The sequence below is a fragment of the Nomascus leucogenys genome, chromosome 6, assembly GCF_006542625.1.
Source record: "Nomascus leucogenys isolate Asia chromosome 6, Asia_NLE_v1, whole genome shotgun sequence".
NCBI lineage: Eukaryota > Metazoa > Chordata > Mammalia > Primates > Hylobatidae > Nomascus > Nomascus leucogenys.
In genome coordinates, this window is record NC_044386.1 from 114,119,701 (window position 1) to 114,146,369 (window position 26,669).

General features: G+C 38.0%; 1 long non-coding RNA gene across 1 annotated transcript in view; it reads left to right on the forward strand.

The window, feature by feature from the left end:
* Positions 1-26,669, forward strand: part of LOC101176861 — a 74,809-nt gene that overhangs the window by 16,745 nt on the left and 31,395 nt on the right. The window contains exons 2-3 of the long non-coding RNA XR_178454.3: positions 3,182-3,323; positions 5,152-5,259. This is a non-coding gene — a long non-coding RNA (uncharacterized LOC101176861). The remainder of the gene's footprint in view (positions 1-3,181; positions 3,324-5,151; positions 5,260-26,669) is intronic.

Below are 26,669 nucleotides of genomic sequence, written 5' to 3' on the forward strand. Positions count from 1 at the left end.
GTGGAATCTCATTTTGAAATTCTTCCTAGAAAAAAATTTTTTTCGCTGCTTCATCCCAACCATTGTCTCCAGGAAGGAAGCTCCGTCATCCTGAAGCTTGTGTTTATTCACACCTCCTCACTCTTTCTCCTGTCAGTCTGCATTCTAAAAAACATTCTGATACAGTTCAGTGCACCGAAAAGAACGTCAGATTCAGAATGAGGAAAATCTGAGCTGGAGTCCGTCTTTCCACATTTCTTAGCTGTGCAATCTTTGGAAAATCGTATATTCTTTGAGTTTCAGCTTCCTCATCTAATGAGAATGGAATGGGACAGCATTTGCAGAACCCACAGAGGCCCTCAGATACAATGTAATAGTAATCATCAACTCAGGTCATTACTTTCTCTTGCTTCTCCTTCTGTGTACCCATCCAAATTTACTCATCCTTAAGGTCTGACTCACATTTTAGTTGCTTTACAAAGTCTTCCATGACTCTCTCTGCCAAATTATGAAGTCTTCAATTTTTAAGAACATTTTCTATAGAACTCAGCGCTCATACATAGCTTCATAAATTTAGTGAATCCATTGATACGCCCCCAACTAGAAGGAACAGGCGCACATCATCCACGCATAGCATCCATCTCCTTCATTTATTATAAACTTTCAATCAGCAGCTAATGATGGGGAGTTGAATCTTTTGCAGATGAGTTTCGAATGTTAAAGTACATTTTTGAATCAGAATGTAGAGGAGAAAAAGAACTAAAGTCTGCAATCACGTTCCCTCTTCATTCACCTAGAGCAGGCTGAAAATCTATCAGTGGCCTGTGGGTGGTACTGGTGACTTGATCTGAATTGTCAAGATAGAAGGTCACCACCCCAAGAGACAGGAGTGCTCAAAAAGCCCTGGAATGGTCCTGATTCTTGTCAGACTGTGGAAAAGTGCTAAGAACATAAATTGGTGAGTACATTTGATAAGGTGAAGCAAAGTGGACGGGTCCTGCAGCTATAATTTCTTCTCCCTTACAAGTCCATCAGTCAAGTAGATTACTAGGAAACTGGGTTTCTATGGAATAGAAGCAGGGGAAGAGAGAGAAGGGAAGATACACCCAGTAATGCCTCTCTCAGTTATATTTCTATTAGTATCCTTATTCTAAAATTATTGACATGCCACATCTAATGACCAAGTCTGAAGCTTTCAGGCCAAAAGGTATCACATGCCTAAAATGTCATTATTTCACTTCTGAGAAGCCACTGGCTCTTTTATTCTCATACACTTGCTTATCTTGAAGTCGTGAACCACATAAATAAATATATTTTGCTATTCGATCTTTTAAAACTAGACACTTAGCAATATCTTTAATATAACATTTTTTTCTCATAGCTTCTTTCAAGATCTTTTTCTTTAAATTAAGAAAAACATAAACTATCCTGTGTATCCCTTCCTGGTGGTGTCTAGAATATACTAGGAATAAATACATAAGTAGGAATTATGGGTTAGGCTGTGGGTTGAGATCTGCTTTTTAAAAAATTTTGAAATAAAAAATCCACTAAACAATGCATGGAAGAATTTTTTTTGTTGTTACATTGTTCTCATGAATGAAAGTCTCATTGTTTGGCTTCAGCCAATTTTTTAAGAAACTTACAAATGAAGATGAAGGCAAGCTTTTTAAAAACACCTTTGGTCATAAATATAAATAAGATTTTCATGCCAGAGAGTAATTGGTGCTTTGTTCATCATTTGAATAGCAAAGGAGGGAGGTTTGTTAGCTCTTTCTCATTTAATTCCATTGACCTGCCAAAATTTTACAGAACTTAGTAACATCCATTATTTCTTTTTTACATATAGTTATTGCTGTCCCTTTTATGAGATCTTACTTTGTGTTATCTCACGTTCTTCTTTCCTTTTCTTTATTTGCATGTCATAAAAATGCTGAATTTGTACAACTTTCAGGTAATTATTTTTATGAGCTCACAGAGAAGGTTATCTTCAATGCTATCACAAAGCCTTCCAGCGGTCAATGAATCATGCAGATTATTTCATGATCCCTTGTCCAAGATTGCTACAGAGGCATAAGTCTCTTCATGAAAACACTTTTAAAAATTGGGAGCAAAAGATATTCTTGTAACATTAGTTGTTTTTTTTTTTCCTAAATACAAGCAGTAACCATACTGCAAAATATTTGAAAAGTAGGAAAAAAGCACAAAGAAGTAATTCCACCATCTCCATAAATGTTGTTAACATTTTAATTCTTATCTTTCTATTATATAAAATATATACACACATAAATGTAGAGTTTGTACTCTGATTTATTCCAACTTGCATTAGAAAGGGACGTTTTCTTTTGTCACCAAATAGTTTTCAAAATCATTTACCAATTATTTATATATTCATTGCCCGAATAAACAGTCATTTAAAGTTCTATTGCCTCTGTAGACTATCTTGGATTTTACCTGAAAACAAAATATCTATTTTTAAAATAGAAAGACATGATTTTGTGCAGTTTAATTTGGTCGGGTTATGCATATTCTCCCCTAATGCCTGAGTCACACATAATTAAGACTCTCTTCTAAATTCAATGAGTTTAAGAAGTTTAATGAGCCTTTTCTCAAATAACAAAAGATAAGATTCAAATGAAAGAAAAACACCTTTATTCACGTGAGACGATAGTTACATGGTAACAGCAGCTGTCACTACACTGAGAGAGAGCCAAGAAGGACCCTTGGTTCTGTAAAATCTGATTCACAAGCGTGCACTGGAACTTCTGAATTCTAGAGCAAGAGTGAGCAAACTGTGACTGGAGAAGCAAATTCAGCCCACGGTTGCTTTGGTATCACCTGTGAGCCAAGAATGAATTTTACACTTGGAAATGTTTGGTTAAAAAAAAAAATCTTAAGAATATTATTTTGTGACACATGAAAATTATATGAAATTCATATTTCAGAGTTTTCTTAGAGCCCGATCAACACCTATTTTTGTTTACAGATTATCAATGGCTCCTTTGTCACACTGGAACAGCGGAGTTGAGTGGATTTGAAGAAAGTGGTGTAACCCACAAGGGATAAAATATTTACCTTCTGGTCTTTTACAGAAAAAGTTTGCTGACCCCTGCTCTATATAATGAGGTTCTGAGTAGGATAGCGATAGAAAAGTCTATGCTCATTTTCTTTCAGCCCTCAATCCAAATCCCCTTCCTGTTTTCAGCAGGATTATTTGTACCCATGAGGGAAACACGAAGGACTGTCAGTATTCATTTGCTATCAGAACTGCCTTTGAACTTCAGGGAAGCCGCCATCTTGTTTTTGTTCACTCCTCTAAAGCATAGTGTCTGCAACATGAAACACTAGTAAGTTCTTTAAACTTCTTGTTATCTTGAGACAGGGCAAGACCTTTACCCAATTTATTTAGTTATGGAGGAGGAGGATGAAAGATTGGGTCCTAAGTGTTATTCAATGGCATGACATGGTTTTCCCTGGAAGGCAGCCAGAACTGATGCTTATGAGGTGTTTGTCTGATGAACTGTACCCCTGTGACACTAAGCAGAGCCCAGAGGAGGTGGCAGTCCATCTTTGTAACTCAGGTTTGATTTACAAATCAGAAGAATGTGCAAAGCCCGTGGAAACCAGACCCACCCCTAAGACAGTCTAACAAGGAAATAATGACCCCTGCTTGTGAATAACCACTTGGAAGGTGGGATGATTTGGACTGTTGTTGAAGTATATTATAGCATTTTCATGAAAGCAAAATAGAGCCCAGGCAACTGCTGACTGCTTTAGTAACTGGAAGTCTGGAAAACAATTATTAGCTAGTGTTTGTGGGTTACGGAGAATCCATCTAATTAAAGGAAGCCATGTAGTGAATGTATGGAAACTTCTAACACAGCTCACATAAACAGAAAAAAAAGAAGTTGGAAGGAAGAAAATACTGTGTCAAAAAGTCTCCAGGATTAAATTCCAACTTCAGAAAAATAAGATGAACCCATATATTTGACAATGAAATTCTCTTATAACAGAATGTCGTAATTTCAGAAAATTAGATTTACCATGAGCTGTGATACTTCTGGCTATTCTACTCAACTTCAGTTTTACATCCTCTGTACAATTTCATGAGACTCTAAGAACTGATTTTAATTTTGCCCAGAAAAATTCTATAAGATGTCTACAGAAATCTATAGAGTGTTTGGCAGTGTTTATAAAAAGTAAAAATGTGGTCATCTGGGGTCAGTATAAAATATAATGCATGTACAAAAACATGATTGTCTTATTTGTGTTAATGCGTTAATTTTAAGTAATGTTTTATTTTTTCCAATTAAAAAGTAATATGTTTATTATAGAAAATTTTAAGGCCAGGCATGATGGCTCATGCCTGTGATCCCAGCACATTGGTAGGCTGAGGCAGGCGGATCACCTGAGGTCAGGAGTTCCAGACCAGCCTGACCAACATGGAGAAACCCTGTCTCTACTGAAAACACAAAATTAGCCAGGCATGGTGGCACATGCCTGTAATCCCAGCTACTAGGGAGGCTGAGGCAGGAGGATTGCTTGAACCAGGGAAGTGGAGGTTGCGATGAGCCGAGGCCGTGCCATTACACTCCAGCATGGGCAACAACAGCAAAAGTCCATCTCAAAAAAAAAAAAAAAAAAAAAGAAAGAAAATTTTGAAAATAGGGAAATTGAATGAAACAAAAATAACCTCCATAATCCCTCCACTCCAAGACAACATTACTTGAGGATTTTCTTTCAGTCTTTTGCTTTGATATTTTCTTCACAGTGTGACTCTACTCAAAGTTAATTGTAGCTGCTTGATTTGTTGTTGTTGTTGTTGTTGTTGTTGTGTTTTTGTTTTTGTTTTTGAGACAGAGTCTCTCTCTGTTGCCCAGGCTGGAGTGCAGTGGCGTGATCTCGGCTCACTGCAGCCTCTGCCTCCCAGGTTCAAGTGATTCTCCTGCCTCAGCCTCCCAAGTAGCTGTGACTACAGGCACGTGCCACCATGCCTGGCTAATTTTTGTATTTTTAGTGAAGACAGGATTTCACCACGTTGGCCAGGCTGGTCTTGAACTCCTGACCTCAGGTGATCTGCCTGCCTCAGCCTCCCAAAGTGCTGGGATTACAGGCTGTGAGCCACTTTGCCTGGCCTGCTTGCTTTTTAAATTAACTATGTTACATAATTTTCAGGTAAGACACAGTTATCTAGAAAGAGCCCTAGAGATTGATAAGGAGCCTGTTGGAATGATCTGATATTAAGAAAAAAAATTAAATTCAAAACCAAAAACAGGTCACAAGGTAAGCAAAACTTTTTCTCTTTCTTTTATATCTCATGACTTCTTTTTTAGCCATCATTTTATGGCCTGGGAGAAGACCCAAATAAAAGGGAAGGCAGAAGGCTGGGGTGGGGGTGTGCGGGGAGAGAAAGAAAGAAAAGCTAAAAAAAAAAAAAAAAAAAAAAAACCCAAGGGGAAAACAAAAGCCAAAATTGAAAAGAAAATACATTTCAAAAATACATCTGGTCCTGCTGAGAGTAACAGCATTCGTGTAAACGTGTAGACAAGTCCCTAAGCTGATTTTTTTAAAGTCCACGTCTTTGATATGTATTGCATTCATTCCATATAGTACACACATTTGAAATTCCGTAAAGAAAAACAGATCCAGATCACAATTCATTTTTGAGAGTACAAAAAGTCTTTTAACTTAATTTTGCATTTTGCTTTTCATTCCAATATTGGCAAATTAGATGTAGAGAGAGGGCTAACACAAGAGTGGTGTGGCCACTGGTGAGCAGTGAGAAAGACGTCTCCATCAGTGACTTCTTCCCAAGCCGGCTGATGGGTGGCACAGGAAGGCTGTGACCTGTCTCGGAAGCAGTGTAGCCCAGCACAGAAATCACAGGCTTTGAAGCCAAAAGGGAACATTTGTTCCTGACGCTTGACCCTCTCCAATTTGTTACAGTGTCCACAGTAAGTTTTTTCCTGGAAGTCTTTTATTCAGAGAAATCTATGTGCCATGGCTGTGTTCAAACATGATGTAAAGACCCCAAATGCCACTTGCTTGCTGTCTTCCTGGGAACGGGATGAGGATGTAATCTAAGCTTTTTAGGGTGTATCTCTACACTGCAACATCGTAACGCTGAAGTGTAGATTTATAGCATGCTTTATGTATATTTTCTTACTCCCAAGGCCCCCCTTTTTACAGATACATACACAACATGTCATGTAGAAAATATAAATTGTTGATCGTACAGGCACTTTCTTCCTTTTTAAACCTTTCCAAAGGTCTTTTTGTTAAATACACCCAGATGCCGTTTGACAGATGAGGGGCTAATTGCTCTGTGAATTACCTCTATCGATTCCTGTTTCATGTTGAGCCAAACAAACAAAAGATATTAATGCTTTGAAAAAAATGAATGATGACCTTTCTCTGCAAACACAGCTTGCGGTCTCTGATTATTGGTGATTCCAGAGAGCAGCGGTCAATCGCAATAGCTGTAACGCTATGATCACTATAATAAGCTTGCCTGACCTTCTCTGCCATGTTAAGTGGTTTAAATTTATTTGCCCAACAACAGAAGAGCTTTCATTTAAAGTCACAGAACATTCAATTCAATTTGAAGATGTGGTGTCTTCTTTCCTCTTCTTCCCCTTCCATATCTTTCCCTACTTCATACACCTACGTGTCAAATTTACTAATTGTTTACTCATTCTAAAATTAGCCTGATACCTGAAAAGCAAATTCCTTCAGTTCTTGAAGATTCCAATTGCCATTTTCTTTTTTGATTTGTTGTTTCTTGCTCTAAGATATTTGAAACACTTTGTTTTTTCCTCTGTTTAAGTTTTGTCCATGATTCAGGTTTAATGTGTGCAGCATAAAAAGTCAAGAATCCATGAGCTGGGTGAATCCATGAGCTGGGTGGTGCTAAGCACCCCCAGCTTGGGAACCAGGGCTATAGTTCTATTTTTGTCCTCAATTAATGGGACCTTGAACCAATATATATATTTTTTTTCCTTAGAGCATTTCTTTCCAACTTGGTAAATGAGGGGAAACCTGCCAGGTGATCTACCTCAGAGCCTCTTTCCAATTGGAACATACTTATGTTTCAGATCTCTCTACTTAAAGAATAGTTTCATATAAATGGCAGAGTTATAACTTGGCAGCTAAGATAAAGTGATGATACGACCTTTAAGGACTTCCTAACTGTTTCTCAATGAAGTTTTATGATGGTGAAAATCTGCAAACCACAAACGCCTAAAGCCTTAAATGGTTAGGTAGTGGATGCCTCCCCCACCCCCACCCTTGGTTTAAGTGGAAATCTCTTGAAAAGGGTACCCCTGACACTTCCACCAATTTCCTGGTAAGAGGCACGCCAAAAATACCAAGGAAGTAGTTTCCCTTAGAATACTTTAGTTCCTGTGCTATAGGATCAAAGCAGGAAGTGAAGAGAAAAACACCACAGATAATCAAAAGACTTCCTGCCTTAGTTTGACATTCTCAAGCAGTTAGGTCTGAATTCACATAGGATGCTGGGTACCCCTAAGGTGACTTTTCTTAGACATTGTCTCTAGTTTCTACTGAAGACAGTGCCCAATAGTACTGCCAAGCCATCCCTTAACCATACTTGACTTGGCTATGTTAAGTACCATGTTGAGTTAAAAAAAACGCAAAGCATGGTTCCTGCTTGTGTCAGGCTCCTTGCTACGGCCTCAAAGCACCAGGCTGCTTCTCAGTATGAGGGTATTTGCAAATGCGATGTGTTTTTCTCTGTCTAGAACGCCCTTCTACTCTTTTTCTCTTCAAAATCCAATGTTAGTGCCTTCCTAATCCCTATTCACTCTTTAAAATTTCGTGTGGCATTATCCCTCTTCCAGAATGCCTCTTATACCATCCTATTAAGGATTCACCATAGCACCCAAGGCACACTTTTATCTCAGCACTTTGCGCATCTATTTTATTTACTGCTCCATTTTCTGTTTTCCCTGGAAATTTGCACTTTGTATCTCAGGCCTCTGCCACGGAACTTGGGGCTTAGGAAGTGTCCAACTGATGTTTGAAAATTAATAAATGAATGGAAAAATAAATCTTATTGTGACTGCTATATAACAAACCATTCCAAAAGGCAGTGACTTTAGACAGCTAGGGCTTATGATCACTCATGCATCTGGAGATCAGTTGGGACATAGTTGATCATAGCTAAGCTTGGCTGGGATGGCTCAGCTGATTCTGTTCTCTATGTTCTTCGTCTTCCCCTTGGGACAAACGGTGCTGCCCAGGTATGTTCTCATGGCTAAGCATAAGCATAAGAAAGAAAGCAATACCATGCAATGCCTTTTAGGGCATGCTGTCATTTCTACCTTATTCTTTTGGCCACAGCAAGTCATATGGGTAACCCTAAGTCGGGGGACAAGTTCATATACTTATCTCCTTAAGTCACATGTGAAAATCACACATCATAGGCCATCGATACAAGGAGAGATAAAAAATTGGTCACAATAATAAAACCAAACCTATCAAAAAGAGAATGCTAACAACCATATTAAGAACAGAAAATCTGAATACTAACAGAGCCATTTGACCAATCTCAAGTATTAACTACTCTATCTTCATGTCACCAACATATAACCCAGTCACTTTAATGGCATATGTGTCCCATAAATATTTACCAGATTGTGTTAGATCACAGGAAGTAAATAGAGAAATCACAAATGGACGCATCCTGGTAAATTTAATTTTATGCTTTTTTAAAAAGAAAATATGCATGACAGGCAGATGCAAGTGTTATGGACACAAAATGAAAAGCTAAATGATAAATGTTTATCTTGTATGCATGAAGACACTTTGACTTTTGTTTACATATGTCAACATGGAAGCTGGTTTAAAAACATTTAAGTCCCCCTAGTAGTTCCACGTCTAACGACTCCCTTTCTCCTGGACATCTTCTTATTTTCCTTATAACAAGCTTGGAGAAAGGTCAGATAGGCATTACTGGGACGTCTTCTTTTCAGAGCTTCTGCTCAATCACAGAGCTGATGTTAAATCTCCGAAGTCGAGGCGTTGATTTACCAGGGAGAACATAGTTAACTTAAAAGCAGAAAAAGCCCTGGTGGTAATCAAGCCCTGTGAATTCCTGGCCCTCTTCCCCGGAGGCCCAGTGGGGCCCACTCAACGGGCCAACCCCACACCACGCATACTGGATTGGTGGTCCTCTTATCATAGAAAATTCCACCAGTGTGGCCAAAACATACAAAAGGAAGCACACAAGAAAAATGTGAATATAATATGCAGGCCCTGGATTGAGTTTTATGAAAAGAAAAAAAAAGAGGGGAATTTTTCTTAGTTCTTTTTCATAGTTCATACGACAAGAAATAACAAGACAGATTGCTTATCAAATGTGAGTAGTTTTACTATTTTTTGTGGCAAATTAGGCACTAAAAGGGCAGGTTTAAAGTCTGTCCTAATTTTGCCCTATAATCAGATAATTTGAATTTGACTATAAATAGAATCATACATTTTCCCACGATCTGCCTTTCATTTCACACAGAAAGAGTTGTATTATGTATCGAAAACATACAAATCCAGGCATTCTCAAAACTGGTTTCTTTTTTGACTGTAGTTTGTGATAATAAAGTATGGTATCGGAATCCCGCCCTATGGCTACAAAACATTAAGTTCCTTGAGGCAGAAAGATGCTTGTCGTTCTCGTTTAATCTACCAGAATTTCAGAATCTTGTACTTCCAATTTCAGAAGAAGTAAAAGATGAGAATGTGCTGTCCTCTCTTGCCTGGCCTGGCCCAGTCTCCCTGATTTGTTTCAATATACAGAGACTTCCCTATATAAGCCACCTCTAACTCCAGCATTTGCATTTTTCCACGTTTCTCCATGTTTATAGTTCCTCTCCATTTTCTTCCTGGAAAAACTGTGCAAACGACAAATGCATGTTCGGATCTCATTTGAGCAACAAAATCTTGACAGCGTTCTCACGACCATCAGGACAAAATTCCTTCCATGAACCTAACCCTAGAAAATGCAAAAATTATTGACAAATGTAATGCAGTGGTCAACTTCTTATCTGTAGCCTACAAAACATTAGACATTAGTTTGTTGATGGGAATTAATATGGCCCAAAGTCCTCATTCATTCTTGACAGTTCTATCATATTACTCCATAAGATGCTAAGATATTAGTTGCTGGAGGTGGGGGCAGGGGAGAGGGAATGGATAGAGATGGGAAACCAAGCTGCTTTGCAAATATTCACAGCTGCAGCTTTCTGTAATCACGCTCCTCTTTCCAGTTTCCAGTGGACTTTGAAAAGACAAATTCATAAGAGTTATTTAGCCATAAAAGGGAATCAACTCCTAAGCCCGGCTTCCTGAAGACCTCAGAAACTGAATTACCGCAGCACTCCCTAAGGTCCAGAGCACAGATTTTTGTTCCCCTCCCACATCCCTATCCCGAAGAAAAGAGTTTTCCCACTAGCTAAAATAATTAAAAACATTCTCAGAATAGAACACAAAATGTTTCTGGTTTGAATACGAGCCTATTTTCAGGAAAAAAAAAAATCAATGTATTGCATATTTACAGTTTGATATTACAACAGCAGTGAAACTATCCGTTTGAGGACTTAATTCATATAAAAATAAATAAATAAAATGTGCAAGGGTCGTGTGTTCTTTCCTGATGTTGTTCTGCCTACCTTTTTGATTTGTTAACTGACTTCAGGGGAGAATCCTTACAAGGAGGAATACACCAGCCCATGTAAAGTCACTGGTTATCTCTGAACTGGTACTTAGTTTTTGAAATCCTGTCTAGGTAAATTACCTTTCCAGTGCAGGGTATTTCCTTTTAGGAGATTCCTTGGGAAGAGCCTCCAGGGAACTGAGTAACTTTTTAATGGTTCACTCAGATTAAGAGGAAGGAAATGTGAACTCCTTTGGGGGGAGGAGGCACCACTCTAGGCTGTCTGCATCCTGTAATTCTTCCCAAGTCCGTGAATCATACTTTTAAGACTCCTTTTCAAGGGCATCTGTCTTCCTTTAAGAGAAGGCCAAAGCAGAAAAGACGAGTTTTAAAATAGGTCTCAATCAAGCTTTAGCCATAAAAACAATTGCATGATTCTCTCGCTGACTACCCAGGAAAGGTTGCACTGGATCCCTTACCTGCATGCCTCCCCTCACCTTGCACAATACTCTTCCCTTCTTTAGTTTCAGAATTATAATCACTTTTCATATAATCTCAGCATCTTTGAGCTACAGTTCTGTACAACTCTTCCCTTTATAGCCAGCCACTGACAGTGATTTCACTTATGCCAATGGCATTGGAAGAACTGAGCTACGATAATGTTTTTCAAAATCATTTTAGATAGAAATCTGGCTTTGAAAACAATGTCTTTACTTAATAAAATATCTACTATGTAGACAATTATAGACTATTTTTATACCTTTTCCACAAAGGTATGAACATTTCTGAGAATAAATTTGTCAGTGAATAAAGTTTATCAGAGTTTGAAGCGTTTAGATCCTTGCAACTTCTGTAGAAGTATGAAGTCACAGGAGCACATTTCTAAAAGGCTACTATGTTACAATACCAGTTACTCAACCAATAACGTGTGTTTATTGAGTATCCATAAAGTGGTGATTTCTATTATTTTCAAGCTCCTGCAAAGAGCGGAAAAAGCCAGGCATGGTGGCTCACACCTATAATCCCCACACTTTGGGAGGCTGAGACAGGAGGATGGCTTGAACCCAGGGGTTCCAGACTAGCTTGAGCAACATGGCAAGACCCCTGTCTCTTATTAAAAAAAAAAAAAAAAAAAAAAAAAAAAAAAGAGTGGAACAACCCTGTCAGAATGTGCAAAAGGACAAATGTATAATGAAATGGAATATCCACAGAAAGTACGCCAAGAATGAACACTAAGGTAAACTGTGGACTTCGGGTGGTGATGATGTGTCACTGTAGGTTCGTCAGTTGTAACAAAGGCACCTGTCTGGTGGAAGATGGAAGGAAGGCACCGCGTGTGAGAATGTGAGGGTATATGAGGCCCGGCGTGCTGGCTCATGCCTGTCATCCCAGCACTCAGCATTTTGGGAGGCCGAGATGGATGGATCACCTGAAGTCAGGAGTTCGAGACCAGCCTGGCCAACGTGGTGAAACCCTGTCTCTACTAAAAATACAAAGATTAGCTGGGTGTGGTGGTTCACACCTGTAATCCCAGCTACTCAGGCGGCAGAGGCAGGAGAATTACTTGAACCTGGGATGTGGAGGTTAGAGTAAGCTGAGATCATGCCGGTGTACTCCAGACTGGGTGACAGAGTGAGACCCTGTCTCAAAAAAAAAAAAAAAAAAGGTATATGGGGAATCTTTGTTCCTTCCTCTCAATTTTACTGTAAGGCTAAAACTCCTCTAAAAGAATAAAGTATTTTAAAAAGTGTTCAAAGTGAATGGAATCACACAAGGTGAATTTAGATTATATTTAAATTAACAGGATTCTTAGAGTTGGTTTGAACAGTTCAGTTGCAATTCCTTAATCTAAAAGTCTCTACACAACATTTATTTTTGACCTAAATTGATTTCATTTGTAGCAAAATGTGACCCACACCTATGTGGATGAGACAATCTTTGTTTATCCCAGTTAGTGTGTATTCATATGTGCTGTTGCATACATATCTGCCACCCTAGATCCCCTGGTGATGGCAGATAGTGTTCGGCTTTGTGGCCAAGATATCTTCCAAAATCATAACAGTTCTGAATTACAGGACACATCTCATCCCAAGAGTTTTGGATATGAGATTGTGGACAAAAATACGCTGAAAGAGAGAAAGTAAGGAAGGAAGAAAATAATAGAAAACAGTTGCGTTCTGTTTTATCCTTTCTCTGATTTCTTGAGAGCTCCTAGTCTTAGATTTCCATGCAGGTCCCCATTATTATAATTGTCCGTTTTTTTAATTGAAATTTGTTTTCAGTATTAAAGTGCAAAAAAAAACTAGAAATGTAATTGTGATTTCTAAAGGTTTTGTATCAATGCCTGTAGCCTGCATCTTGTTTCTATAAGTCTATTTCAACAGAGTACTCAGAAATAGATCTTTCTTTCCTCTCATTCTGTGTAGAAATGTCAGAAATGTGAGGCTAAGGATTTAAAGCATAAATTAGGGGTTTGTTGATGAAAAGACAGAAAGGAGGAAAGGATTGAAAGAAGGAAAGAAAGGATGGAAGGCAGGGAGAAAGGAAAAAGAGAAGAAAATAAGAGAAAGGAAAAACGAAACTTTAGTCTGTAGAGACTACATTAAAATGTTTCTCAATGCTTAAGACATCTTGAAAGAGAAGATGTCAACGGCAAATTCTAATATTCTAAAACTGCAATCCAATTGCATAAAAGCATAAATTTAAATCTAAATCATTTGGAAGAAAATATTTATATATGCTATATTTTTGTTTAGAGCTGATCTCCATAAAATCTCTTATATTATACAGATCCATATTACAGAGATTATATATACAAATATTTTATTGCTTATGCATAAAACCTGATTTGTTGGGGGATATAAACTATGGCTTTCTCAGGTATCACTGCTACTTGATTGTTCTGAGTATTGGCTTTCTGACAGGGATTGGAATGAAGCCATTTTTATTAATTTAGTTATTTTTGCTGATATAAAAGGCCGTCTATCATGTTAATGATGTATCGGTCTGCGGTCCCACCGAACAATAATTACAGAATGTTCCTAATAGTAAATCATTTGTCACAATCACAGCTCAGTACAACAACCTTTTGTTGAGCAGGGGAAGACATTATCTGAATAGCAATACACCTTTATGCAAACCGATGAGAGGTGTTACACGGGCCAGTCCGGCAAATACCTGAGAGTTCCACGTCTGAACCGTCCGTCCCCACATTGCAACCTGGGGATGTGCACTGTGATCTGCTGAATTTTCTCCAGTGTTAGCCTATCTAACACAATGAGAACAACATGTTTTGCCCAGGGAAGAACAGATGAGGTTTCACAAGAATCTAAAAGAGACTGCTCTGAAAAAGAGAAGAAACCAAATGATCGAAAAAATGGCAAAAATTAAAGGTTTTTACTTCCATTTCCCCTTTCAGCAAGAATTGGACACGGAAAGGATATAATACTCAAAAAGAAAAATGGAGGTTAACAAAAAGGCATTGCTATCTGAATTAAATGAAAGCTCCGTCATCAGAATGACTTAACGGTCAAGTTTTTCTTTGTAAAGATTCACAAACTGCTTTCAGTTATTTTTGAGCACTATTTGTAAATCATAAGAGCCAACATTTTTGGAGTATTTCTATGTGCAGGGAAACTTTTCAAAATAGACTTAATTTCTTTTAGAACAGTTTTAGGTTCACAACAAAATTGAGTAGAAGGGACAGAGATTACTCATGCAGTTCCTGCCCCCCTACAGCTGCCCCACCACCCCTGCTCTGCCCAGCCCCCTCCCCCTTGTTATAATTGATAAGCCTACACTGACACACCGTTGACACTCCAGGTCCACAGTTTACATCAGGAAATCTCTTAAGGACTTAATGTGCATTAATTCTTTTCGCAGTTTTAAAAACATTGATATTAGTTCCATTTTAGAGATCAGGGAACTGAGGCAGAGAAGAGTTAAGTTGCATCAGGGTGATTTCTGAGATTTTGGCCAATTTCAAACCCTAACCCAGTTGATTAACTACTTCTCATTATTGAAGTACCCCAGTGAAATAAATCAACAGCATTTGTTGGGTACCCATATGTTTGTTGAGATTTTGGTGAGATGATGTCAATCACGCTAGTTCACCAAGAATATCCCCATTTCATGGACAAAGTAACCCAACTTCAGAGGAGGAGAAGCTAGGATGTCGATACCGGTCCATGACATGAAGCCTGCATCCTGATCACATGGCCCCTGTCCCCATATTGCCATGTTCTGTAGGAAAAGCTGCCCAGTTAATGAGTAACTGTGCCATGCGTGGCTTGAATGGCTGTGTTTTTTATAACAATGATACTCAAACTTGAGGTCCACGGATTTTATAAAATCACAGAAACAACTAACTTCACTTTAAGGGTATGTACTTCTATTTTTTTATTTTCTACACATGTGAATTCTTGATTAGACATTTTATGGAGACAGGAATGAGTGTACATAAAGGAAGAAATTCTAAAATATTTGTTCATTAAGCCCAGTGACTTGAAAATAACCTCAAGATCGATTAAAATATAGGAAGTAGAGGGAGCCGTAAGTTGTGCTATGAGTTTAAAAGACCGCGTCACAGAAAAGAAAAAGATTTTTTTTTAAAGTATCAACAGTAGAAATTGTTCTAGAAGTTTACATGCAGGGAAATTGGGAAGCCCATGCTTCTCCATTTTCTTTGTGTTTTAAAAAGCCATGCACAGAGCTCTTGCTCTTCGATTGCCCCAAAATGAATTTGGAAGCCTGGAATTAGCATTAAATGGAATAACTTGTGAGTGCCCCCTCCCCTCAGACACTTACCCTTTCTTTTATTGTCTAGAATTTTGTTGGCACTATCCTCAGACTCCAACAGGCAAGTCAAACTTGCTTTTCTAGTGTCAAATCCAAAATACCAATTAAGTTGAATAGGGAAATGAATATACTTATAAATTGTTGACAGCCACTGATAGCGATAAGGCAGTCCTCGGCCATAACTTGAAATCAGTTATCAGGGGATACCAGAGGAACAGAAAGTTGTTTTTTGCGAAGCCCTTGCAGCCTCCTTTCCTCACATTGGCCAGATGGCCTGGAGGTGGCACTTACAGCTGCTTCTGGAAGGAACCTGCTGCAAACACACAGGCTTCCTTGACACTGCCACCGCACTGCTTTCCAAAGGGAAGAAGTCCTGTTTGAAAAAAAAAAAAAAATCAAATGGCTTCCTCTTGCCCCAACCTCGCTGTCCCCTACCCCTATGTTCTGTCCAGAAGAAAAATCCCTCAGCCGCAATGGTTGTTTTTATTAAATTCTCCTCAATAAAAAGCTCAGGCAGGATTTATTAGGTACTCAGGGCGGACGTTTAGTATTTCGCCAGTTATTAAGTGAAAATCAATAGAAAGCAAAGAAAATGGAAGTCACTGCACTGTTAGCGCACCGTTGTCGCCCAGATATTATGTCGGCTGTCTTGTAGATTCATGACAGACGAAAGAGGCCGGGAGAGAACTTTCTGCTTACATTGCACGAGCCAAAGTGGGGTTATTCATTAGAGCAGGCAGCCGGCCAGATGGATTTCCAGTTCAGTTTTACCATTTATCTTTAAAACGCCTGTATCGAGTGAGAAAGAACACTGATATTATGTGATATCAATGGCAGGTTTATGTATCTAAATCAGGATTTATTGTTATTTTGTTCCAAAGACCTTTTTTTCTCAAGAAATACCATTTCACTGGAAGAAAATAATAGCTAAAACCTTGTCAAAGATAACCTTTCATGCTGTCCGTGCACCACTAGCTGTAAAACAAATAGAACCCAGTATATAAATAGTTCTAACCACATCCTTACAAATCATTTCTTCTGAATCTGTTTTCCCCATTTCAATATACATATACATTTTTTTAATGCCACATACATGATTTTGGGTCATTCACTGTTTTCTTTGCCTGTAGTTTAGCTCTAAATAATGTCAGCAATTGTTTTAATTCCATCTAAAAGCTTTAGCTGTTTTGGGTTCTTCTGTGGAATGCCACATTTCTCAAAAGCATTCTTTGGAAAAGCAAAGTGATCTGCTGTTTTTTTTTTCTTCCCTGCTTTAGAATGAGCTTTAGAGTCAAAAGCACCCATCATCTTTTTTCAACTACTTCAGGGTCTTCAAAAGCTAAGACGTGTTTTTTTTTTCACTTGAATTCACATTTTTGGTAGCGTCCGGGTTTTCTGATTCCCTCTCATCTAAAGGACAGATTACAGCAGACCTGGGCAGATCCGATCTCCAGTCAATCCTGCTAAGTAACAAAGGTGGCCAAACACCAGGATGAACCATTGTATTCACTTTATAAACAGCTCTCAAGAAAATACGGTCGATATATTTGTAAAATGTCATTAGTGACACTTTGTGATTAGGAGAAAAATTACACCTGGGTTTTGACTGAAGCGGTTGCTAATAAAGAACTGTGAATGTATTTTTAAGCTACCTTATTTTTACTTTTCCTATCCTTTGGGTTTGGGAAAAGAGAAGATACATTTAGCTTTATATGGATCAATATTAGATAGTAACCAGAAAAGGTTATTTAAAGACCAATATGCATTTCTTTTTTTTTCTTTTCTTTTTCTTTTTCTTTTTTTTTGAGACGGAGTCTTGCTCCATTGCCCAGGCTGGAGTGCAATGGCATGATCTCGGCTCACTGCAACCTCTGCCTCCTGGGTTCAAGTGATTCTCCTGCCTCAGCCTCCCAAGTAGCTGGGACTACAGGTGCCCGCCACCACACCCAGCTAATTTTTTGCATTTGTAGTAGAGACGGGGTTTCACTGTGTTAGCCAGGATAGTCTCGATCTCCTGACCTCGTGATCTGCCCACCTCAGCCTCCCAAAGTACTGGGATTATAGGCGTGAGCCACCGCATGTGGCCAATATGCACTATTAAGTGTCACCGACTTAGAAAAAGTATCTAAAAACCAACTGAAGCTTTTTGCTGCCATTGGACAAAGGTGATATTATATTGAAAAGTAAGAAATTAAAAGTAAAAAATAGATTATAAAATATTTGTTCCTTAATAGTTTTCTTTAGCTAACTAGCTAAATTCCTCAATCAAATTGAAGAGCTCAATTATACCAGGAATCCCTTCTTGTAGTTTTCTATTTAGTAGTTTTTCTCTTTTTAAAACTGCATTGACAATCCAAACGGAATTTTCCTTTTAGATGGCACCCTCCAATAAAACACAGAAAGTTCTTTATAATTCTCACTTTTTAAGAAAAATTATTCTAAAACCCTCTTAAATTTTGCATGTGTGTTTGGACCTGTTGATCGGGAGGATATAGAGAATAGTGGTTAAGAAAATGGGCTCTGAAATTAGATTACAGAACTTCAAATCACAGTTGGTCACTCCCTGACAGTATGATTTGGGGAAGTTATTATAGCACTATGCCTCAGCTTTCTCATCTGCATAAAAAAGACAATAACCTTATAGATTTCTTGCCAAGAATACAGGGGTCAATATAGGTAAAGTTCATAGACTATCACTTGATATTAAGTCCTCAAAGCATTAGGTAGCTATTACTTTGAGTACACAAAATCCAGAACACCAACTCATCCATGCTGATGCTTTGATTTTCCAAGAAAATGGAATATAGTCCCACAGAGATTCAATTAACCCTCCATTTTCATATTTACTAATGTATTTGGACCCTGCGGAAAGATACAGTCTTAAGTGTCAGCTGTAATGAGAATCTCACTTAAACCAAAATTTGGTATTAAATAAGTTTGCCTTAAAAAAGTCTCTTTTTTGTGGGATCGACATTCAATCTGAAATACTAAAAATATTCTATGGGCAAAAACCACATTATTGATTTATTAATAGCTGTACTGATACAATAGTCATGAGGCTTAATGTCTGATTGGGGACCTATTTATAGACATTTTAATTTGTTGAAAACAATATCTAGTTATTTCATTCTAATAAGTAACATTAGCAACACACACAGTTATGAGAAAGAAATGATATTGCTAATTAATATGACTTGAGCAGTGAGAAAACTAAGACATTAATGCCAAAGAAAATCAAAGTTGATGACTTGGATTCATTGCCCATATGCATCATGTCACTTGAATAGTTGCCAAGCCTGTGTCTTACTTTGACTTAATAGTATCATCCCACTAGCCTTTTATCTTGCTTACCCTCTCTAGACGTCAGGTTTCTTACTTGTAGAGGGAGTATAATACGCCTTCTTTATTCACCCTACAGTTGAGGACTGAAGGAGAAAGCATAAAACACTTATTAAAAGAACACGATACTTTACACAGTCAGGCTGGTGGGAAAATCAGTACAGTTTATAAAACAGTGATGTTAGGAAAGAGTGACTACTGTCTGCTTTATTGCCTATTCATAGGTACGCCTACATTTGTTCAACAAAAATTGTTAGAACGCCAAGGACATGGAGGTTCAGAGTCTAAGTTGGCCCCAGCTGCCTAGCCTCACCCTTCCCTCTCCCTCTGGGTGTCTGTAAGTGGTTTAACCTCTCTGTGCTTCAGATTCTTTGTTTGCAATATTGGGATAACAATAGCAGCCAGTTATGTACTAAAGGAGATAAATAGTACCTACTTATGTATTAAGTAAGAGCATACATATAAAGTGCTTACAACAGTGCCTAATAAACACTCCATCACGGTTTCACTATTATTTGCTTTCCAAGTGCACAATATAATGCTGATCAAGTCAGAAGACAAGACCCTGACCTCATGAGCTGAGCAGAAAATCGGCCTCATCTTAGATCAGAAAATTCAGATAAACATATAGGCAACTTCTATAGGGTGGGATATTAAAAAAGGACATCTCAACTCTTATTGAAGGGATGAGATGGAGGTTGAAAAGACTTCCTTGCAGAAGTGATAGCTAAGCTGAAAAATTAAAGATGAATTCAGAAGGTAGAAAAGGTGGCTATAAACCTGAGGTGTTTAATGAAATCCCTGCAATAAATGAACGGCCTATAGCTGCACTTCCCAATATGGTGGCCACGGCCACATACAGCTATGGAGGGCTTGAAACACACCTAATGCATGAGAGGAACTAAATTATGTTCATTCATTTTAATTTTTTTTCAAATTCAAATTTAAATAGCCACACGAGCCTAGTGGCTAAAGCGCTGGGCAGCTCAGCTCTAGACAGAGGGAAAAACACGTGCAAAGGTCTAGAGATAAGAGAATTCTTCTATTCTGAAGACCTGATATTTTGAAAAACAGCAGATTCTTGAAGGATGTGACTTCTGGAAATCAGCAGAGGCGATGCATGGTTTACTGCAAAGTTCACGCTTTCACTGAAGCTGTGGAAAACCACTGAATGATAATAAGAAGGAGAGTGATACAGTCACATCTGAAATTTAGTAAGATCTCTCCAGCTATAGTTATAATAGTAGCTAGAATTACTAACACTTTATAGTTTACACACTTTTTGGATAACCTGATCTCTCTTAATATTCAAATCCCCTGTATGAGATAAATCTATACTTCCTTTTCTATATCTTATTTATTGTGTCTGCAATCAGCAGCCTATGTTCTTGCCCATATCCCTTGGAAGACAGACCTGTTAAAAGGAAAACATTTGTATGATATCAGTGCGCAGACTCATTCATTACGATGTTCATAAATTAATCTGGAAAACAGCAGCAGTTACTTCCAAAGAAATGTTCAAGAATCATTTTCCTCAGTGTGACCTGAGTGTAAAAGTACAAATGCATTCAGTCGTGGTCCCATGGGCCGTCCCCCACTCCCAACACATTAGTGAACTCCTCTTGCTATTGCCGGAGAGAGCCTGAGCTGCTCTGTGCGCACAGAGTGATGAGGGATGAGCCTGCCTCACCCGGCTTCCTGCGGACTTCCCCTCACTCGCACATCTGTATCCCTCCTTGCCTCGCAGACAAGTTGAAAAGAGAACCTGGACTAGGCAGGGGTATCCACTGCAATATGCTGACAGTCTCTGGCTGCTGACCTGAATCTCCATGTCAGGTCTGAGTAGATAAAAGATGGCACTTTTGTGAGTGGAGATGAGGAAGGAGCACAGCCACTCTGCCCTGGAATCAGCGCTTCTTATCAACACATGCACACGCCTGCAACATTAACTCAGCAATTCTCTTAGTAAGAAATTTTCAAAAACAAAAATATGCTAACATTTGATTTGATTACATCAAGTTATTTTTTGTCTCTTTTTTAAAGGAGGATTATTAATAAACTCACACTTCCTTAAAAGAAAAAAAAAACAGGGACTGTAAATGCTGCACTAATTTAATTACACACTGGCACTGTAAGACACTAATGTAAATATTCTGGTGAGTAGGCATAAGACACTTGAAGTAATTACTTAAGGACTCCCTTTCAAAGAATCTCTCCCTTTTTTATTAAATGCCTTTTAACATTAGCACTTTCTTCCTGACAAATTAAATGAAATTTCATTACTCTCCCTGACTTAATGGCATTAGGCTCCCGCCTAGGTGTGAGTTAACCCTCCCAGGACAGCTGACAAGGGCTCCCACACTCAGTCAAAATGGCACTGTCCTAACTCACAAGAGAAAAGAAGCCTCGAAGAACCCTTTGTGATTTTACCAGAGCTTCCAGAGTCCTTCATTTCTTTGATGTTTTTACAGCTGTGATCCTTGCAAAAATCTAAGAAACCAGTGGCATTGTTGTTTTCCAGTGTTCTTGAGTTCACCACAAAAAAAAAAAAAAAAGAGTAACTTTCACTGAGACTCTAATAATGACAGCAAGGATAACAGTAATGGCAAACAGTTCTACAGTACTTCTTAAACATCTTCTAAGCAATTTACCTCTTTTAACTCGTTTAAACCCCAACAAAACACTATAAGGTAAATACTGTTTATTCCTACTCTCAAAATAAAGAAATTAAAGTACAACGTGGTTGAGCGATTTACTCAAGGTCACATAGTTAAAAAGCAACAGAGCTAGGATTCAACCCAATCAGCCAGCTATTGTCAGACACTTTTATACATAGAATTATTGAATCTTCAGCCCTGGATTGACGTAGACTTATTTCCATATTCCTTTTTGCCTTTGTGCAAATCAAGATTCGGACATGCTAAACGACAAGTTCTAGATCATGCAGTTTGTGTCACCCAGGAACTTGTAACCAGCCATGTCTTCTTGACAAATGAGCTTCAAAATTAAGTTTCCAAAGGGTGGTCTCTGAAAAATGGTGTTTCTATACCTACTGCACTACACTTACTAAGAAAAAAAGCTAATGATTTACTTTTAAAAGAGAAAAAAGGAAATAGAGATTACTATAAGATTGAATTTATTTCTAATACTTCAGGAATTAAATTATAAAGTGACAAGAAAAATTACAGAATAATTGCTCAGGAACTGTGGGTCTGAGGTCCTTGTCCTACGAATCTCAGTATGAACTAAAAACAAATACGTGTTAATTTTTGTTAAGAGAACAGTTGAGAAAACCTTCACAAAGTGAAGACTGCAAGAGTCCTTCTGTTTTTAGATAGAACTTGTGCCTGGGGGTATGCCAGAGAGACACTCCCAAGATACGTGTAACACTGTAAGAATGGCGTGAGTGTCAGGTCCCTAAATGATATCCCTGACATTTTTTATTTAGCTATCTTTTTTGGGATACATGGTCATATTTTCTACCCACCAAGTTTTACCTCTAATATTTTTAAAGTCTACTTATTTTTTTTCTTGTTTAGACCTAACTTTCCCTCTTACTGTTATTTTGCACTTAATTTTATTCTATCTTCCAGGGTTATAATACATTTAGAGGTCTGAACAACACAGAAGCATAATGAGAGAACATTCTATCTGGTCAACTTTGAATTTCTGCAGACAGGGCCAACTTTTAATGAGAATACATTTTTATTTTACTTCCCTTCTCTCTATCTGACCCAGTGATACTTCTCTTTGGCTGAAATTGTTTTCTCTACATAATCCTTTTTCCTGTCTGTGTCACCAGTAGCTGGGACTTCCCGATGTCATGTTCCATCTTACCAAAAGGGTGTCCTTTCTAAGACCTCAGGCCGTGTGGAAGAAAAATAATCAGCTCAAAGTTCAGAAGACAAATGTTACAAGGGGGAGTTTTTTTTCTCCCCTTGGTTGTTCTTAAACATATGTAGCTTTAAGGATCAGTATGTCAGTGTTTTGAAAGAAGCAAAGACTGAATTTATTTTGGTGGAGCTATCAGATTCTGAGGAGCTGGATCATTTGTTTTCCTCTTGTGAGGTCCAGGTAAAAGTTCATTCCCTCCATGGCCTGGTGCTTCTGACAAACAAAAATCAAGGACCCAAAATAAGTATTTTATCTAAAAAATGTGAACTATCCCAAAACAAACATGAAAAAGCACAGCTGCCAAATTCCACAAGTAAAAAGAGTTGGAGGTTGAGACAGCCCACGATCTCACTGGGGAGTAATGGGTAAAGTTTGGCCAGCTGCCCTTAAGGCCTTGAGGGACACTCAATCCAATTGCTGTGTCTTAGCGGATGTGAATTTCAAGGTTACACCTGGGTGTTCAAGGGCAGGGCCAAGTGTAATCGGCACTTAGATCATAGATTAATCTTATTTGCCATCTATTAGGTTTGATTCCTTTTCCCTCTCTCCCTCCCTAAAGCCAGGATTATTGTGATAGTTTAAGATAATGGATTCTAACGGAAGAAAGGTCACGCAGGCATGGAGATTTGGAACCTTAAGATAATATGATTAATCTAAAAGCTTCTTTCTCCAAGGGGAGGGCCGCACTTTTCATATGTCTAATTGAGAGAAGAGAGTTGAAAGACCGAGAAAGAGCAACAGCAAAGGAGTGTAAAGGAACTGAGTCCTTGTCAACAACTGCAATTAATTATCATTGTCAGGATGATCTTTCATTAGTTTTCACACTAATAAGATAGATTTGCCTCATGCCTGAGGCTGATAAAACCTTATTGGCAATGTTGATAAGAATATGTCAGTATGGAGAGCGATTCATGGCCATCTTTATTTTATTTTTGTAAGTTTCCAAAACTGAATGACTAGCTGGATATTGCCAAAAGTGACTACATCTAGGTTCTTAAGGCTATGAAATGCAGCAAAAGTCCTTAGCAAAGCAGCATGATTGGCATAATCTAAACAACAGGTAAATGTTAACCATTGTTATAAATGCTATCGATACGTAAGTGCATATTATGTAACCTAAACAATAGGTAAATGTTGACCATTGTTATAAATGCTATAAAAATAAGTATATACATATTATATATTTTAAGGTATGTAGTCTAATCTTATCCCTTTGAGATATTTCAAGATAACCCTAACTAACCAACTTGGAGAGATCCATAGAAGGAAATTAAGAGTGATATTTACTTGTTTATTAATCGTGATGCATCAAGATTCTAGGCTTCTGATGAGAAACCGTTAGTCTCGGTCCACTTGCAAGAAAATTAGAAATTAAATGCAAATATGGGTTCTCTACTATCATTTTTTTTTCTTTTTGCTAGGACAGAAACTGTTTTACTCTTTATTTATCCTAACTGCTAAAATACATTCATCATCGTGGCTCACTGTTATTTTGGGGTTATTTAAAATGAATAGAAATATGCATCCCCTTGCTTGAAATATATACATGTATATTTCTTTTCTTATATGCATACATACAGTAAAGCCGCTTTCATTACATTTAACTTGTTCCATTGTCCTCATGCTGTTGGATTGTTTAAGGCAAACAACAGAGAAGAGGGATGGACCTCTGGGGTGGCCAATTTGCTTCCAAAGGCTCAAATGTGTGGCCTTGGGAAGAGAAATCTGTTATTTTAAATCTGTTATTTTAATCCTTTTAACAAATGGAACTTCTTGGTTTATTCACTCAGTAAAAAAGAGGGCAACATTTTTTTTTCTTTAACCAAGATGACAGAATAGGAGAGGAGATCATTCCTGAACGTGCAGGACCCAGTGCAAGGGCTAAAGAGTGGCAATACAATTAGAATGTGAGATATGCCTGTTTAATATAATCTGTGAGGTAGTAATATATGCCCATCATCGTTCATTGAGATTCTCAAGACTCTGAACAGTATAAAAGCTACACGAAATAATTAGTTCTCAGTAAGAACCATGTAGCCTAGCATGAAAACCAGCTGCATCATGAGTGGAAACGCCTGTGTTCGAATCAGGCTAACACACAGTTGCTTCAAGATGAAGTGCAGATAAGGTAGAGCAAATTGATGCTGAGCACGTGCAAAAATAAAACACATTCCTCTGGGTAAAACTTGATTTTTTGGAAATTTGAAGCTTTTCACTAAATAATGCTTTAATTCATTGACTTCCCAACTTGAAAATATACGAGTCAGTCATAAATTCATTCTGTAACCCAAAGAAGTGAAAAAAATATTTGTAGATTCTGGGACAGACTGTTATTTTCCCATGCTCTAAAACCATATTTTTATTGAATTTTAAAAGTCTACTTTTTAACTGGTGTAAAAATGGAGCATTTGGGAGTATAAGCAGACAAAATATGGGGATTTACATGCTGACCCTTAGTTTCTGGCCAGTAGTTACAAGTGGTTGAGATTGAAGTGTTCTGGACCAGTGTATAATATCAGCTCTTAAATGTTTTGTTTAATTTTAAAGTTTGATAATGGCAAAGAGAAACAAATGTTATGTTCCAGAATCTTTCTGCTCTTCAGAACAACCTCCATAAAACACAACAAAGCAAAAACAAAACAAATACTGGTTTTGCCCATTCAGTTTATTCTGAGCTGGAAAGTTCCAGGAAGGCTGGCTGGGCCCCTGTCTGTCATATTCCTTCCTATCCTAATCTCATTCCCACATTCTGATTTTTCCTATCCTCAGAAAGAGGTGTTGGCATTCAGCAACCCCCATACATCAAAGCTTTACCTAATATATGATGTGTTTATTCTTCCCAGCCACAGGGCATATCACTCTCAAATGACTGACAACAACTCTAAAATGAAGTGGGCCTGAAGTGGGTTCTAATAGTTACGGGAAGCCTCTCTAGTCAAACATAAAGCAAATTAATGTGAGCCCCCTCCTGCACCTTCAGTCTGGAAATGTCATAAAGTGATAAGCATGGAGACCCTCACAATGTCAAGGACTGGATTTCAATAGATTTACATATTAAAGGCACAGGACACATTTCGTTTGCTCTAACATCAAACTTGTAAGTTTCTAAATTATAAGTTCTTTATTTTAAAAATCAGTTCTTATTGTGGGCTGAATGCACAGATGAGTAATGGTATAAATGCAATTGTACATCTATTTCACCCATCATAGTTTAATGTTAAAGGGTGAATGAAGCAAAGACTTAGAAACAACTTGTACAGCTATGAATTACCCGTATTTCTATGGTGTCAGATTGTGTTTGTGTGTATGTATGTGTATCTCAAGACTGGTGTAGAGAAACAAATGAGTGAAGGAAATAGAGAAAGGAACAGTACGTATCGACAACAAATTTTTAGTTAATTCTGATTTTACATCACTCTAACAGTGCCGAGGAAAGTGCTCAAGACGAATGTTGTTGAAAGACTCCATTGTTTCGCCGTAGGAGACTTACAAAAGCAAACTCAACATTTTTTTTCAGTCTTTGAACTGTAATATCCTAAAATATCAGGTCTAAAAATGTATCACAAAGCCATCTACTCTGTGACTAGATGACTGGAGAAGAGATAAGCCTTTGTGTCCCTGATCATCATCTTGCTTGGGTAAATTCCTTTGTTCTCTGGTTGCGTTCGAGATGACTTTCCTACCATGTTGGTCATCAGACTAACCAAGTAAGTTACCAGTATGCCAGGTGAACACAAGACACGCATATGCACCTTTATACACATTTTCTGTTTCTCTCACGTGTGCGTGCACACACACACACGTTTTGCTTATTTCCTCTGGGAGCAATAAAAAACAACTGAGCACTATGCATAAAATTGGGAATATACATGAGCACACAAGAAAATTTTGAGTTGTTTTTTAGTTGCTGGCAGGATGTCCTAGAATTATTTCTTTCACATTTCAAGTCAGTTTATGAATAAAGTGCAAGGTAAGCTTTCTTCTGAGTGAATATAAG